Source organism: Ursus maritimus, unplaced genomic scaffold (genome assembly GCF_017311325.1).
Source record: "Ursus maritimus isolate PB19 unplaced genomic scaffold, ASM1731132v1 scaffold_1, whole genome shotgun sequence".
Lineage (NCBI taxonomy): Eukaryota > Metazoa > Chordata > Mammalia > Carnivora > Ursidae > Ursus > Ursus maritimus.
In genome coordinates this window covers 6,301,499-6,315,038 of record NW_024423343.1, presented here as the reverse complement: position 1 = coordinate 6,315,038, position 13,540 = coordinate 6,301,499, and the positions used below count along the sequence as shown (strand labels likewise).

General features: G+C 46.9%; 1 long non-coding RNA gene across 3 annotated transcripts; it reads right to left on the bottom strand.

Annotated features, from left to right (window-relative positions):
• Positions 1-4,589: 4,589 nt before the first annotated feature.
• Positions 4,590-13,335, bottom strand: LOC103662648. 3 transcript variants are annotated; one of them, XR_005837055.1, is made up of 6 exons: positions 12,964-13,333; positions 11,901-11,988; positions 10,851-11,165; positions 9,604-10,021; positions 5,137-5,678; positions 4,590-5,029 (listed from the first exon to the last, which is right to left on the bottom strand). It is a non-coding gene; the product is annotated as an uncharacterized LOC103662648 (long non-coding RNA). The 3 variants fall into 3 exon arrangements; XR_005837056.1 differs by lacking the exons at positions 4,590-5,029; positions 5,137-5,678 and adding an exon at positions 11,373-11,486 and having other exon boundaries at positions 7,331-10,021; positions 11,588-11,988; positions 12,964-13,335; XR_005837054.1 differs by lacking the exons at positions 4,590-5,029; positions 5,137-5,678 and having other exon boundaries at positions 7,331-10,021; positions 12,964-13,335.
• Between the last annotated feature and the right edge of the window lie 205 nt (positions 13,336-13,540).

Below are 13,540 nucleotides of genomic sequence, written 5' to 3'. Positions count from 1 at the left end.
GTCTTCAGACCCACCGTCATTGACCTCTGGTGGCCTCGGCTCTCTTCCCACGGGCTGAGTTCTTGCTAAGAGGCTCCACAGGCTCCCAGGTAGATAGTTCCCTGGAAGCTTTCCCCTTGTGCCCTGAACACACGCCCTGGCTGGCTGAAGGCCAAGGTAAGGAGGCTCAGGCTTAGGGTGGGAACCCGGGTGCAAAAGAAGTGCTATGGCAGTCGGAGGAGAGTAAGGGATGATGTCTGAGTGACAGGAATCTGGTTGCCTCGTGCTTCGTGGAGGACATAGTATTTGCAATGAGTCTGAAGGAAAGACAACATTCTCCTACTTGAGACATGAGTCAAGGAATGTAGGGATATATTGTAGCAACCTGGACAAAGAGCACTGTGGAAAACATGGAAGCATCCAATCACAGCTATAATGTGGAAGGCCTAGCATGCACTTGGAAGGCTTGGCTGGTCTTGTGTGGGCAATGGGGAGCCATCAAAGGCTTAAGGGGAGGGCGAGGTTACCCGAGGGGAGTGGAGGAAGAGTGAAGTTATCAGAGCTCTGTTTCAAGCTCACAAGCTCACGTGAGTCAGCCTCTGGCTGGACACCTCACCTCCCGTTGCTGGACTGTTCATCCCAAGTCAGCCAGCTCAGTCCAAGCCCAACTCCAAGCAGCAGCCCAGAAAGAGAGAAGGCTTGCACATGGGGACTCAGTGTTGTCCAGTTTCCTCCTGTAGGACCAGCTGGATCCAGGATGCAAGCCAGCTTTTGCAGGGCAGTGAGGATGAGCCCAGGGATGGGCTGGCTGAAGAGCAGGCATGTTTCTGGGGGCAGCCGAAGCCACATGGCCAGAGGGACTGCTGGCTTGAAAGGAGCCATCAGGCAGTGCTCAGTATTCCTTCCACCTGTTCTCCCTCAGGACTTCACTCTACTGACGTCTCCTTCCACTTCTGTATCATTGACGTTCCCTCCACTGGCTCTTTCCAGTTAGCATTTGAATGTACTTAGTTCTCCCTACTCTCAAATAAATTCCTCTCCTGACTGCACACACCTTTCCGTCTACATCCTAGCACATTGTTTCCCTTGACACTCTTGAGAGGGGTGTCTACACCCTCTGTCTCCACTTCCTTAGCTCCCATTTGTTCTTGGCTCTTACAAGGTGGCTTCCATTACCATGATCCCTCATTTAACCAAAATACCAGCTACATCCCTTCACTGATTTTTACAACATTTTCGTCGTATGCATTAGCTAATCTATAAAATCAATAACAAAAGCTTGCTTTAGGAGTTCAGGACCCAGAACATTCTCATCGAGGGTGCTGCTGACGAGCAAGAACAAGCCTCCCTCCTGAGTCCGGGGGGTAAATTCTAAGTCCTGGCTGCCACTGTTCTCTTCAAGTCCTACTTTTGCCTGCTTATCAAGCCACATGTCTCTTGCTTTGGAATTAATCTTTCTGGCATGATGACTACGTCTTCATATTTCAGCAAGTTAACTTGAATTCTTTTTTTTTTTTAAAGATTTTATTTATTTATTTGACAAAGAGAGACAGCCAGCGAGAGAAGGAACACAAGCAGGGGGAGGGGGAGAGGAAGAAGCAGGCTCCCAGTGGAAGAGCCTGATGTGGGGCTCGATCCCAGAACGCCGGGATCACGCCCTGAGCCGAAGGCAGACGCTTAATGCCTGCGCCACCCAGGCGCCCCTCAGCAAGTTAACTTGGATCCTTATTGTAGGGCAGGCCTACGCGTTCCCAATGTACAACACCATTCCTTCCCACGGCCGCCTCCTTGAAGCTGCAGCGGACAGCAGTGGAGGTTTGGTGGGGTGAGTGAGACTTCTCCAGTCTTACACTCTGGAAGCTCCTGATATGTTTCAAAGAATGTTAGAGGTGGGACTTGCCTCCACCTGTTCCCCTGCCACCACTCCAGGAACAGGGCCTGACTGTGGAGTCTTGGACATCCTACACTGAAGACTCGGCCCTGTCCCTGCTCTCTCCTCCTTCATGCCTCAAAAGATGAGATGTCCCTCTTTCTATTTAAGGCCATTGTGTCCACCTGTGCTTTGGACCACACCTTCTCTGGGAAGATGCTCCATAGGAGGGGTGATTGCTTAATATATTGTCCAAATTGGGACCCTTCGGGAAGTGAAATATGGTGCCAGCTCAATTGGAATCTGTGACAATGGGTGCATCTGAGGACTGTCCCAGGAAACTGGGATGTGTGGCCACCCTATCCAAAGGGATCTCTTCCTTTCTAGGTGCCTTCAGTCTGATCTCTGAACAGGGTCTTTTTCCTTCCGTAAGTAAGTGTGGCCAGACTGCTCTCACCTCTGTGCCTCTGTTCTCTCTCCCAGCCGTTCCCCTTCTTCTTCTCATCCAAACGTATTGATCCCCTTTCAGCGTCTCATTTCTTCATCTCCTATTCGCCCTACGATCCAATGCAATTTGTTTTCTGCTTCTACTGCTCCTTAAAACTGAATTTACTAAGGTTACAAGTCACATTCTAATTGCTGAATCAAGCAAAAAACATTTTCATCCTTTTCTTGCTGAGTTTGAGACTATTGCTTATTCCTTTCTTCTGTCCAGACCATCTCTTACCCTTAGCTCCTCATTACATTAGCTGTCTCTGCATTCTCTGTGGCCCACAGAGGCTGCCCTGTTAGGAAAGTAGGGATCTAGTTCTGCTTTCTCTTGCACTGAGAGCCAGCTGTGTCAGCACTCTGTATTAAGCAACGAGTGCTTTTCTGACACATTGTCATATATATTTAGTTCTCAACTGTACTGGAATCTATGACAAAATTTGCTTTTTCTATCACTGATCTTTTCATTCTTTTCTTAAATACTCTCTTATATATGAAAAATCTCAAGACATCCCCCCAAATAAAATGATCTACGTTGTCTAACTACAAAGCAAAAGAAAATCAAGAATTACCAACAAGCTACCAACAATAAAAATACAAACAATTGGAGGGAGAAAAAAACCTGCTTGCATCAAAGAGAAATCAGTTTCAATGCAAATATTTAGAAATCAGAATACTACATGTGGAAATAGATGTAATTCAGCCAAAGTTGTTCCTAGAGATAAATTCATAGCATTCGACATGTTCGTTAATTTTAAAACGCATTAAAAACTACACATTCAACTCAAGAAGTGGGAAGGCAGTAAGAACAAAACAGAAGAATCAATAGGAAAGCAGAAGGATTGGTAATGAATCTAAGTCGTGTTTCTTTGGGAAAAAAATCAATAAAACAGAAAAACTGCTCTTTATTCTAACAAAGAATAAATGGAAGAAGAAGAGCTGGTGATTGTCAGGCTTTCTTGTCTTTCTTAACTGCTATATAAAGTATTAACCAAGTACTGCACAATACTTCTTAAACAGGAACACAGCACTTATTTTAAAAAGATGGATTGATTCGTTGCTTTATTATATCCCTGTACTGAGAATGGTGGCTTGCACGTTGTTGGAGCCCAAAAATCAAGGCAATTCAGGCAAGTGAGCACCTCCAGTTGCTCTGCAGAGTCGTATATCTTGACCACCTAAGCAATCATTGCCATTAAGATCATAGACGAGCTCATGCACGCTATGACAATGCAAACACCAGCGAGGGGGAGATCCTGGGAAAGCACGTGCATCTCTAAGAGAGGAGAATGAATGAATTACTGTAGAGTCAAATACAAGAACACTATGAAGCCATTAAAAATGAGGAAGATCGACACGTACTGGTCTAGAAATATGTCCATGACGTTAAAAAAAGTAATTCTATTTGTACATACGCAAACATCACACACACACACACATCATGATTCTGTTTTATATAAATGTGTCTGCCTAAGAATATAAATAGATCTGAATGAATTTAGGACAAATTCAGGAAGGCTACCCACCACCTGTTAAGAGTAGCTACGTGCTAGGCAACAGATTGGAAGGGTGAAGCATTTTTTTCCATTTCTTACTTTCTATGACTAAATTTGAAAACAAGAAGGGGTATGATGAGTGATCTTCAAAATAAAAGAACAGAACAGAAGTAGACGGAGATGGGTCAGGCTGCTAAACCACATGGTGTGGCACTAACATTGTCTCCATGCCAGGCTCTCAGGAATCAGGTTTGGTAACCCCCCAAAGATGGCTCAGAGTTTGACAGACTACAGACCCTCCATGAAGGCCAGGTCCAGAGAGGTCTCAGCTTGTCATCAGGAGAGTGGTGGAAACTCACACGTGGATAGAAGCATGTGGGAAGAGCCTGGTGCAAGACAGGGCTGTCCCTTCCCTGAGCTGGCAGTCCCTGTCCTCCCAGATCTCAGAGGCTCCAACAAGCTCTTCCTTCCAATCAGTGTCCCCAAGAAGCAGCCAACTGATCCTCAGCAAACATTAGCAATTCTGTGCCCAAAACAACACGGGCAGATGGCCTTTCCTTGGGGAAATTCAGAAACAATGACAATTTAAAAAGAGTCTTTTTTGTTTTCCTTTTATGCCACATCTTATCGCCTGAAAACCCTAGAGTTTTCAACACCAGGAGCTTCTTTCTTGGAATTATTTCCTCCCCTCAAATAATACCTTAAAATATCTCATAGCAGCACAAAACAGAAAAATAAACCCACACACTCAACAATTAAGTTTTTCCATCTCCTGCGAGAAACTGGAAGAAAATGAAATTTATAAAGCCCCTTCTTCCCGAGCACAGCCCACATGGGAGGAGCTAAGGATGCTCGTCACAGGGGTGAACGCTTCGCTCCTGAAGGGATCAGACTTAAGGGCGGGCTTGTGAGCAGGGAACGCGGCAAGATCAGGGGTGGAGTCCGATCAGGTGGCCACTGTACCCCAGAGTTCTGGAGGACCCGCCATCACAGCACCCTCCCATTAGAAGGGTGTGAACGCGCACAGTGGACAGGCTAGCGGGCTCCGAGCCTTAGTAGGTGGCACTCTGAGTTACAGATGGCACTTCAGCACTTCCAAATACAGGGGCAGGGGTGCCTGGCGGACAGCTGGTAGAGCGGGCCACTCTTGATCTCAGGGTTGTGAGCTCGAGACCCACACTGGGTGTGGAGCCTACTGAAAAAAAAAAAAACAAAAAACAAGAGGGTATGAGTTCTTCATTTCATCCCCAATATGAGGTTGTAACATGGGCAGGAAAGGTGTCCTTATCTCAAAAAACTGACCTTGCTTCAAGTTATGGAACTGGAGGACGTTTGACTGAGCTTTCTTCGTAGGACTTATTAGTGTCCAATTTGTCATATAGTGTTTTGTTTGTCGTTTATCTCTCCCACCAGAATATGACAGCATCAGCAGGAACTTTATTTGCTTCTCCCACTGCTGCCTCCTCAATGGCCCCGAATAGAACCTGGTACTTGGTAGCCAGCAATAAAAAATATAGCTGCTTTTGTTGCCAGTCTCATTATCATCCTTGAGGAGGGCTTTCTGCAGAAAAGTCATGTGAGCCGAGATGGAAGACCAAGGGGAACGGGTAGAGGCTTTCGGGCAGATGGACACACACGTTTACAGGCCCAGGGGCAGGGAGGAGCACCGAAGAGAAAGGGGCCAGGAAAGGCGGCGGGAGCCAAGAGGGGGAGCACAGAGTCTGGAGAGGGGCCGGTCGCCTCTGGGACTCCACATCACACATTGTCCCCACAGCTGTTCTCCCAACATGCACGGGCTGCGGTGCGAGCTGCCCACCTGGCTCGGCCACGCCATACACCCTGCGCTGTGACCAAAGCCAACTTTTAAAAATTCAGATGTGTGCAAATCCCACTCTTCCTTAATGTCCCCTTCGTGACACACTGCGTGAGGCCCTGCCAGGCGTGCACCTCACTGAGAACAACCATGGCCATCCCGAGGGACAGAATCAGGTGCCCGGCCACCAGTTCTCTTCACCCACAGAGCTGTAAACAGGAGGCTGGCACACTGACAACAGAGAGGATAGACAGACAGACGATGGGGTAGAATGAAGTCCAGAAACGGACCACACATGCACAGTCACTTCATTTATGAGGAAGGTGACATGCCAGGTGAGGGAGTTGGGAGATTAATACACTTTTCCAGTAAATTTTGATGGAAAAAATTAATCTTGACTCCTCTCCCTCAGAGCATCCTTAAAAAGTCGCTCCCAGACGCCTTGCGGTTCCACATGTGAAAGATGACATCAGACAACTTTGAGATGAAAATGAGAGCACATCTTGGAGGCTCTGGAGTCATCCCGGATTTGTTAAACAGGACGGCTAAAGCACGTTTGCAGCCCAGGGTCAAACATCCTAATAAACGCTGACTGATCACGTAAGGGGTTAAAGAGACCATAATGACCCCAGCAGAAGGGATTTTTCACACGCCTCGGGAGCTGTTACCAGAACAGACAGGGCCCCCCACCCCCTTCCGTGTCCCTGGGAGGCAGGCAATCCAGGGGTACTACGCGTAAACCTCGGAGGAGAGCCACCGTCAAAGAAATTTTGTGGTTCATTAGCCCCGAGAAAATGAGAATTTCCACGGCCCTTTGCCTGAGTGGCATGTGGAAGAGCTTAGTGCTCACAAAACTATTATTTACTTTTTTGAAACCGTTTAGAGCACCACGTGTAATATCTATCATTTCCCCTCAGTCCTTTTATGGTGAAGATATGCTCTTTGTTTTCCAGAACATGCTGGCAGCTGTTTAGAACAGTGCGTAGTCTTCTACTCGATTGTGACTCTTAGCAAAAATAGTCGGTTTTATTTTGCTGAATTTCTGCACGAAGCTGTTCAGGGCACCTGTCTAGTCTGCGATGTGGCTGAGCCGTGATTAGCTCTTCAATCTCTACGTAAAATGACCTCAGGTCCTGCTTCCTGTTTTCTGCCTAAAACTCTGTCTGATATGAACACTGCCGTACCTGTCTTTTAAAAATTATAATAATAATAATTATTATTCTGTTATTGCTGGTTTGGGTCTAGAGTTTATGTTTAACCTTCTGTTTCTCTTAAATGGATTTTTTATAGAAAGCTAGCTATTCAATAAGAGAACCAAAGCACTTTTATTGCCATAATATTTTTGCTAGGTCTTTTCTGATCTTGTGTATATGTCCTTGTTCGACATTCTCACTCTTTCTCCATCTTTTGTTCCAAACACTGTTCTATCTGCTTTCACTTCTTCAGCAATCTAGAAGTTTAAAATCTGATTTTAGTTTTATGAGCCTTTAGTTTACAGCTTTGCAAAAAGATCTTGAACCTAAGTTTAGGTATTTTCCTACTGAAAAAAGAAACCAAATACGTTTTCCTTTCTTTCATGGGAGATGAAGGTCATTAAGCTTTGACCTATTGTTCCAATACTATCCCATCTCCTGTGATTTTATCTAAGATTATAAACCACATCATATCATAGTTAGATTTTTACAATTAGCTTTTATTATTTTTATTGACTGTTATGATTTCAAATTCATAAGAATTACTGTGATTTATCTATACGTTGAGTGGATTTTAATCCTTATTACCCACCCAATTACTTTCAACAAAACTTCATCATACGTATATATGAATCTGTGTCTGGGATCTTAAGAACACCTGTAAGTTATTATTTTAGGGAGAACATTATGATGTTGCATCGCAGGAAAGGATATGTAGGAAGAATATTTTTTGGCTTTCTGCTTGCAAAGGTCAATCACAAATTCTTCAGACAAAAAATGATTAAAGGTCATATTTTACCGTTGCTGGTTTTTTTTTTTTTCCCCAAAGCAAGTTAATTTTCTTAGCTTGAACTGGCAAAGAAGTCTGTGGTTAAACTGATTTTTATTTTTTGAAGGTAACACATTACCCATTTGGGGTTTTTCTCCTCCCTGAATATTTATAAAATGCTTTTATGACCTTTGACTTTTTAAAAATGTAGTTCAGATAAGTCTGGGTGTTACCAGCTTGTAAGTAAATTTGTTAATTGTTTGGCCATCTTGCCCTTCATATTTGATTCTTATTAGTTCTGAAATGTTGGTTTAAAAATTCTTTTTCCTATATTCAAATACCATTTCTGCTCCCTTTATTCTTTTTTTCCTTTGTGGGAATATTATTAGATTGGTTTCCTGTTAAAATTTTTCCATGTCTGTTATCTTGTCTATCGCCTTTTCACTTCTTCATTTCTCATTCTGTGTTCTGATTTCTCAAAATTCTCCTCCACATGAATGGATGTGGTTTTCTGTTGGGAACGAATCTCTCTTGATTGCCTTTGATGTAAGTTTTTATCTAGCTTTTGATTCACATGCAGGTCCTATACTTATCTTTTTGTAATCCTCTTTCTGCAAAATTAATATAATAATAAAATTTTCCTAAAATTTCTTTTGTTTCTCAATAAATAAAATAAATTTATATTCGGAAAGTTCCCCCTAATTTGAGAGATGTATAGGCACGACATAATTGCTGTGACTCAGCGTCTGTGAGAGGCCCCTGATTTCCATCACTCCCCTTGTGAACGCCTGGAGGGTTCTTCCCAGTGGTGGGACCGGACATCCACCCACAGTCTCCTGTCAGGCCCCTTAACACGGTGAGGGAGCGACTGCAGAGCTCTCAGCTTGGGGCTTTAAAATTTACCTTTAAAGTAGAGGTGTCACCGACTGTGTTTCCATTTCTCCAGCTATTTTTATGCTATTTGCACCTGCACGGACGCGGTGACCACTAGCGTGTAGGCTGTGGAATCCAAACCGACTCAGCAATCTGCATGTTCTGCACCATGAAGAGGCTGCCATGTTGCTCAGTTCTTCCTGCTCTTGCCTTCCTTTTCTCAGGAGCCTTTTCTCCCAGTTTTCAGGCACTATGAAACATCTCTCTCCTCAGCAGCTTTTTCGAGGCATAAAAACCCGTTGCCAATGGGCATTCAACCCAGAGAAATGAAAATGCATATCCACGCACAAACCAGCACACGAACATTCCTAACAGCTTTAGTCATAACAGCAAAAGACTGGGAGCAACCCAGATGTCCTACAACGGGTGGATGGTTACACCAATGCAGTGCTCTCACACCCAGGAGGGAGGTCCGTCTATACCAGGGAAGGAGGTGCTCCCACACCAGGGAAGGAGGTGCTCCCATACCCTGGAGGTGCTCCCACACCTTGGAGGTACACTCTACCATGGAACACTACCAGTGATGAAAAGGAATGAACTATCGATACACAGATAACCTGGATGAAACTCCAGAGAATTATGCTGAGTGAAAAAAGATCATATATTATGATTCCATTTATATAACATTCTTAAGATGATAAAATCACAGAAACGGAAAACATATTAGAGGTTACCAGGAGCTAAGAATTAGGAAAGAAGGAGGTGTGGCTATGAAAAAGCAACACGAGGGGCTCCTTGTAGTGATGAAACGTCCTGTATCTTGACCGCATCAATGCCAATACCCTAACTGCAGTAGTAGACGACAGTTTTGGAGGATGCCACATGGGAGGGCATTTTGTCAACGGCCTGTGAACCTACAACCACCTCAAGATAAAAAAAAAAAAAAAATTTTTTTTTAAAGACCCTTTGCCTAATGTTTTCCAGAGGCTCCACTTTTTGGCTTTTTTATCCTCATTTTCATCGCCATTACTCTAAACTTGGGCAGTGAGTCATAATCAACACGAATATAACCTGATCGAGGGAGCCTGATTCATTAGGCTCCATGCCAACTACCCACTCACCTCAGCTCGTCATTATGCATTTTTTCACGCAAGATGGCGCTTCAGGAGATGGGTGCCAGGTGATGTGCACAACGGTGCGGTCTTTTCTCTCGAGGGCCCATTATCAATAGATCACAGAATAATTACATGGATCATTAGGATGCAAGCATCACAGAGATGAAGTGGCACATGTCCTGTTCCAGGTATAGGCACCGCAAAGCTAAAAGCAAGAGTTTCCAAAGAGCCCACATCCTGAAATGGGTTGCCAATTCGGGAGGCTGCCAACCAAGCTTTTAAAGAGGTCTAACTCACTCAGACACAATGATGGGCTCCTGGGGGAATTTAGTTCTTGAAGAAGGGCTGCTGCTCCCACCTTCCTCCTGAAGGCTTTTCCTTCCAGAAGGCTGGGGAAGTAGTGGACACAAGGTCATGTTTGGCTCTGCTCTGGAGGTCAAGAAATAGAACAATTGCCAGAGAGAAACTATTCTAGCAGGGCAGGCAGACACCGTAAGAGTGTGCCTGGGAGAATCAATGGGGAGGAATCCCAAGGCTCTTTTCCCTTCTCTCCTGCCCCAAGGAGGAGGTGCCTGCAGCAGGGCAAGGACTGAAGGATTTCAGGAGCAGGAAGAGCGCCATGACTCACTTGGACCACTGCTGTTCTGATTCAGCTCCCCAGATACGAAGAATGAGAGAGAGAAGGAGGGAGAGAGTTCGCCAAAGTGGAAACCAAATCCAGACTGCAAAAGAGTAAGAATGGAAGCCAAGAAGACAATCGTCACCATTTCTGCTGAGATGTTGTTTTTATAAAAAGAAAGGAAGCAAAAGAAGTGAAGACCGGGGGATTGGATTTGCTTTAAGGAAAGGACTGAGGTGGTCTTCGGGGCTGGAAGGCATGAAGGAGGCTGATGCAGGGCTGGGGGAAAGAGCAGAGGGTGCAGCCTGTCCTGCAGGAGTGGGAAGCAGGAACTGAGGGCGCGTGAAGGGATTAGCACTGGACGTGATGAGAGCAGTAATGTGACTTGGATAAAGCACGAGAGTTGTGCAGTGCGGGACCTGGATACCCACCCCTGCAGCTTCCTCTGAGTCAGAGGAAGGGAGAGACACCAAGCTGGAAGAGAGTGGACAAAGTCAGCGGGCCACGCCGGGCAGCCGTGGGCTCTGCAGTCAGACCTGTGTGTGAGTCTAAGCTTTGCTACCAACAAACTAACTTGTCCTCAGACAGCTTTTAGCCTTTTGGGCCTTGGTTTCCTCATTAGCAAGATGGATACGTTACAGGGGTGGCAGCGGATTGCAATGAAACAATCAATAATATAAAAGCGGGCCTGGCACATGGTGGCTCTCGGTTTCCTCCCGGGGTGCGGCCTTTGCAGTGGAGCAGAAGGTGAAAGCATCTGGCTCCTACAGTGGGAGGGCACCTCCAGCACTGGCGTGAACGCTGCCTTCCAATCACTGCCCTGCTATTATCGGGAGAGCGTTGACTGCGCACCAGACCGAGGCCGTTCCAACTGATTCCATCTTGCCCAATCCTTTGAATTTCTGACCTCACAGCTGCCACATCAGTGTCACCATGCTAAAAGGGAGCTCTAGAGAAACAAGGAAAGAGGAAGAGATAAGGTCAAGATAAAAAGATGTCTCCAGGCCAAACTCATCTGCTGCCTGCTTCCTTCCCCCAGGAACCCACTGGTTTGGCCCCAGCTGGGAACCTCTCTGTGGAGTGCTGAGTGGCACTGCTGTCCCCCCTTAGTAATGGCTCCTGGGAGCAGCGTATGGGGAGGGCTCCTGGAGAGGACCTGCAGGGACGTGGATCTCAGGCAAGGGCTCTCCTCTGCCCCTGGAGACACTCAGATCTGGATTACCCCTCTCTCGGGCCTGGGGCTCAAAGAGCCAGGTTGCTACAGATGACACTTAAAAACAAAACAAAACAAAAAGAAATCTCATTGCATTCTCATTTTAGGATAAATATACAAAGTAGAAACAAGACTGGAGCTCTAAAACTCAACTTTACCTGAAGGCCAGGGAGAAGAAGCCAGAGTGATCCTTTTTCCCATCCTCTTCATCTGCCTGAGGTCACGTGGGTGGCCCTGGCATTGCCCCTACTCAGCCTCAAATGTGTTTTGGGCCGCTCCTCCGTGGCTGGAGGAGTGGCCGGCACTTCCGTTCACTCACTTCTGAGCCCCACCCTCCCTCCTACACCTCTGACTTTCTTTTGTTTATTTGATCCCAAATGTGATATTTCCTCCCCATTCAGCTTGTTCCTCTCCCCAAGCCCCAGTGCGGCTTTCCCATTAAATAGGGTGAAGGACTAAGCCAGACGTCACCTTAGCGGCAGACACAACAGTCACGGGAGGAAGACAGACTGGACGGCATCGATCTTCTCTCTGAAGTGAATGGACCTCCCAGGAACACCTGAAGTCAGGAGCCATGGAATGATCATGGACCTAGGTGACAGGTGCCACTGCTGTCATAGCCTCTTAAGCTCACGTGTGCCCAGGGCCCGCCCTAGTGGGTCTTTGCATGCTCGGATCTGGGATCCTGGGGCCATGGTTGCCTGAGGCTGACACCAAGTATCTTTTTTTCTAGGACATGGAATGTCCAACTTTCATCACTGAGATTTTGTCTGACGGGACCTAGGGTGGCACCTCCTTTTATTAGTGCCAGCTGTTGTTGTCCCCAGCCTGTGTCACCACAAACCTCCACCCCTCCATGAGTGGAGTGCGTTCGCTAGCAGCATGGCAGAGAAGGATGTGCCGTGCCTGAAGGAGCCTGACGCTTGCTCTTCTGGACATTCCTAGGACCTTTCCAGCTCCCGTTCGTTTGAACTCCCAGCCTCCATGGACCGATGTTGATTTGATCCAGAAATGTTTGCAGGCCTGCTAATACCCTCTCCCTCCCAGCCACTGGGGAAGATATTTCTTTGCTTTTTCAGAATCTCCTTCACCAAAATTGGACAGACTCCATACTAAGGGTTAGTGACCACGAGCTTCCTTCTCAAAACTGCTGACCAGGAGCCCAAGGACAGAGTGCCATGGTGCTCCCAGCTCTCCTGTCCCTGGAAGTGACCTTCTGCTCACTTCCGCTCATCTGCAGGTTTCCTCTTGCCATGGCTTTGGCATCATGATCCCAGGGAGATGAGGGAGACACACAGCGGGCCAAATTTAGGAAAGTGCGTAGTCACGTGGCCCAAAGACCGAGCACTTCCTCCAGGGTGGCGCCCGGATGCCTCCTTCACGCCATCCTAGCCCTGACCCTGTAGGACATGCTCCTAGGTCTGCTCCCCTGCTGTCTGCCTCTCCTTCCTGCTGAGCCCTCAGGAGCTCTTTCTCTCTCCAGCTCTGCACCTGAGCTGAAGCCAGGCTCCCCAGCAAAACGAGTGACACTCACCACGGGAACACTGTCCTTTCTGAAGCCGGCAGCTATGCCATCTCCCCGTGCCAGGCACTGCAGGAACCCAGCCTCTGCTCCGCCTCAGGTGGAGCCTGAGTCCCCTCCCACTGTCGTCTGTGTCCCGTGTGGGTCGCTCGCAGTTTGCAGTCAAAGCCATGTGGACTTGGAGGTCAGCCCAGAAAGACCATGCAGCCCCCACCTTGCTTGTTGGAAGGCTCGCCACGGCCCAGGTGGCAGAGAAGCTGATGTTGGCTCCGTCCTTCTGCAGCTGCCTCTGCGCGGGGAGCAGGCGCCGTCTGGGTCACCGCGCAGGGAAGCAGAGCTGGACAAGCTCTCGTGATGCTTCCCGCTTCTGCCCCGAAGTTCCCCACATCTTCAGCTGCATCTCGCTCAGAGAAGGCACTCAATAGGTTTTGTAGAGCGAATGGGTGAATTCTAACTTCATAATTCATGTTAACATCTGGTAAAGAAAGATACTCCTTTTATAATGTTTCTTTCTCAGCTGTGTCCTGGCTATTCTACACATATTTCTTTTTCCCTACAAAAAAACCCTAAAATTATTTGGCCAAGTTTC